Source organism: Sinocyclocheilus anshuiensis, unplaced genomic scaffold (assembly GCF_001515605.1).
Source record: "Sinocyclocheilus anshuiensis isolate Anshui unplaced genomic scaffold, SAMN03320099.WGS_v1.1 scaffold385, whole genome shotgun sequence".
In the NCBI taxonomy this organism is placed as follows: Eukaryota; Metazoa; Chordata; class Actinopteri; order Cypriniformes; family Cyprinidae; genus Sinocyclocheilus; species Sinocyclocheilus anshuiensis.
The window spans coordinates 78,558-82,936 of NW_015539876.1; positions in this window are offsets into that span (position 1 = coordinate 78,558).

A 4,379-nucleotide genomic window follows, 5' to 3' on the forward strand; every position below is an offset into this window, starting at 1 on the left:
CTATACCTTTATCCAAAAAAAAACTTGACTAATTTTTTATTACTAATATATTTTATTTAATAATAATAATTATTATAATAATAATAGTTATTATTATTAACAAAATATCATATCATATCATCATCATATCATATTATATTAAGGGGTGAGTTGAATCATTGGGGAATATGTGAACAATTTTCATTTTAAATAATAACAACAACAACAACAATAATAGTTATAATATAACAATAATAGTATAATATAATATAATATATAGAAATTGTATATTTTATATTATATAAATTGTTTTATATGAATATTAACAGTATTAAGATGAATATTAATAATATTATTGTGTGATACTGTAAAGGAAACATTATGCATAAACTAAAATAGACAATAAGTCAGTTAAGCAGGAATATAAACTCAAACGGATCATATATTGCCTGAGCTTCTAGAAATTTGGTCAGCTGTGTAGGATAAGTTGACATGTGACAAGATGGAAAAATGACAATGTCTTTTTAAAGACAATGCATTAGACAATTCTGACTGAAAAACAGCCCACTCCTACTGACCGCTCTAGAAAGTACCCTTGGGACTCAATCTTCCTTTCCTGCCATGTTTAAAATGCAAAAGGAATATGTTTCCGTTGACCTTTGGAAGAGAGAGAAGGCATAGTTATATTAGTCATATAGCTGTCCCCTCAGTGCCTCGCTCCCCGTGACCTTTTCAGCAGGCCTGTTTAACAGAGTGATAAACTGCAGCATTACAGGAGTAATGCTAGCTGCTGTCGCTAGACTTGGAAATCATTTTGAAATGATAAAGAGTGTTTAGAAAGTGTGCTGGAGAATATTTCTGTATTTTCTTTACAAACTGACATCCAAATTTGAATGTACTGCCTCGCTTGTACTTAAAAAGATTTCACAATGCTAAAAAAAAGAGAGATAAACTGATTAACTAGTTTCTACATTGTGAAAAGTAATTTTTCAAAGCTGTAAATCAAAGATTATTGGAGTTTACTTATAATACTATTTTAATACTATTGTAGTTTTTCTGCTTAATAACAATTTCATGTTCAATTCAATGTTACTTGCTGTTTTTTTAGCTATTTGTAAATTTACTAGCAATTTCTGAGTGAAAATTGATCAGATTTTTTTCAGTCTACTCGGCTATTTTTAAAGTCTTGTGACATTGTAAAATTTACATAGATAATTTACACAATTCATTACCAACTCGCTATTTGGTTTTGTTCACTTTCACAAAGAGCATAAAATAAAAATAAAATAGAAATAGAATTAATACATTTTTAGCAAAAGCAAAATCTAAATGTCAGAATGAGGTGTTGAAGGGCAGCAGAGTTGTATTTATTGGCATCCAACAACTATTACAGCAAGCATGCATCAACAACAAAGGTTTTTTTTGTCTCTGTTTTGACAGCAAAGACATTACTTCAGGTTCACCCAGTGCTTTTGCTGTATTTAAATGGATTTTGTCTTCCAGAGGAAAACCATAAGTAACTCAGATGACCGGTAGAAAGCATTTTATCCAGTCTCAGAACAAATAGACATAATCATAATTAATTTAGTGAGCTACTAAAAGGTGCTTCATAGTGTTCTCAGCATCGCTTAATTGGCATTTGATACCTGAACATGACAAGTTATGCATGAACACTAAAAGCAGCATCTGTAACTCATGTCTCCTTCCTTCTCTTCATGTCAATAAATGTACTACGAAGGTCAGAAGAGATTGAAGAGTTCTAATCACCAGACTCATAAGTTAATTATGGCTATTGTTGACGTTGTTCAAGCAGGAGCAGAGAGGAGCTCTTTAACATGGCCGCGGCAGCAGCAGTCTTCAGTATGCACATGATAGCTCATCGCTCAGTGCTTTCCTTCTCATCAGCTTTAGAATCTGGTTAAATGGCACTGACGAAGAAGCGCTCATCAATCAGCCAGCCCCTGAGCCTCTCTGTCTTAACAATTCATTTTAATCTTGGACGGAAGCCATGAAAGTCACTCTCTCAAAGGCCTAATTGGCAAACAACTTTGCTAAGATCAGCACAAGACCTTTTTCAAAGGCAGAATGATACTGTTGTTGTAATCAACTTGGTGAGAAAAAAAAAACACATAAAGTGTCCCTTTATGTGTCCCTTGTCTGTGTTAATATAAGGTGGAGTGGGGGTAATTAGTGACACTTTTTACTTAAGTTGTCCTCTAGGCAAGAAGAAATTAGGTAAACCAAATGTGTTTAATTATATTTCAGGATGCCTGCTATAAAATAAAAAAAAAATTTAAAAAAACACAAGCACATAGGGGTAAGCTGTGCCATGGCAAGTTGAATCATCATGCCTGCTATAAAATAAAAAAAAAATTAAAAAAAACACAAGCACATAGGGGTAAGCTGTGCCATGGCAAGTTGAATCATCGGGGAATATGTGAACAATTCACAAAAAAACAACAAAAAAAACAAAAGTTTTATTGTAATAGGTTTAGTTGGAATTTTTTTTGTAATTGGATTTGGTGGCAAAGCTCGCTATCACTATTAGTTGGGCATTGGCACACTTTACTTCACAGCTGTGATTTTGAAAAAAAAAAGGTTAATTAATAATATATACATATATAAGTTTATCAATAATGTAATAATTCAAGGCTAAACTTTAACAAATTTGTTTTATACATTACCATTTTACCAACATCTATGATATATATTTTTAGAGCTAAACTATATATATATATTATATATATATAGATAGATAGATAGATAGATAAACTGCGTATGTGTCAACACAAACGCTCACTTTCAAAAACAAACCTACTTTGTGAAACATTCACTGTTATTAAGCTACATACTTGTGCAAAAATGTATTTGTGAATCCAAACTGTACCAGCACCATCGAAAATTCATATTCATCCAATCTATTACAATCTGAATTTTTTTTATCATCTCATGTAAGCACACTGAGGAGAACATACCTAATTTGAAATAGATTTTTTCTTTTTAAAATGATATATGATTTCATCGAGCTGATGTACGCAGTTCCCATGTGGCCTTGAGAGTGTCAATATTCTGTAATTGTATTGAATTGTAAATGGAGTTGTACATTCACTGTGCTGTTTGGTTTAGTCAGCTGCCATTTGTATTTGTGGCTGAAAGGCTGTAAGACTCTAAATCAAAGACTGAAATCATAAGATTTGAGTTATACATTACAAAAGTGGGGACTGCTGAACCCTGATGTGAGCAGCAGCTCATACACATGCTCAAAGACAGACATCTTAATCAAAAAAGAAGCAGACTAACAGCATGGTATATTAAATCACATAGCCTACAGATGAATTATTGCTGGCGGCTGATGTGATCTATGACTACAATTGAATTTATAGTGAACAAAATTAATAGATATACAGAGCACAGTTGAATGTAGTGTGATCGAAAAGTGAAGAGATGCCTTTGCATATTTCATCAAACTGCAGAACGCTGGTGTCTCTGCTATTACTCAGCTGAACACTGGGAGTCTCTGTAATCTCACTGATGCATTGTATTCCCTGCATTCCTTCACTCATTGTCTCCTTTCGAGTTATTGTGCTCCTGTAAAACTGACTTTGTATTTTTTTATTTAAACAAAGAGAGAACAGAAAAAGGTATAATTACATTTGCTATTGCTTATATATTCTTACATAGAGAGTAACTATATTGTGTAGCCTTGAAACATGACTGCTGGACTAGTGTAGCTTTTGTAAATAAAAAATAAAAAAATCAAATAAAATGTAGGAATAAGCATGACAAAAATTGACAAATAATTTTGAACCAAAACCATATTTGTAAAATCAGGCATTAACAGATTATGTTACAACTTGATTGGTTATTTTCATGATGCTCAAATGCATGTTTTAGTAAAACAACTCATGGGACTCACAAGTGGGGTGAAAAAAGAAGAAGGAGGAAAAAAGCAGATTCTAACCTGGAGTTAAACTGCATGCAGGCAAAATATGATGCTATATGCTTTTAGTACATGGTCTGTCCTTGAAAACATTGATTCAAACAGCATGAGCAATGCAGTTTGCAATGACTGTGAAGTGTGTGTTCAGCACAGTTTTACAAAATAATAAATATTTGATAAAAACGCACAAGCAGCAGAGTCCAAGTAGAAAAGTGCAGAAAATTACAGTTTTGCCAGCTGTAGCAAAACAGATGCTGTAGATGCAATAACAGTCCAATGGTGTGAAATTTAAACGGCCTTGATAACATAATTATGCAATTTTAAGATTTAAAAAAGCCTATGTATACACAAACAGTAGATTCACTTATTATAGCGCCCCCATATGGCTAATTCTGACTACATTTGGCATTTAACTTGCAGAGGACAGCCTGCACACAAACCTTCATGATGATCCATAATT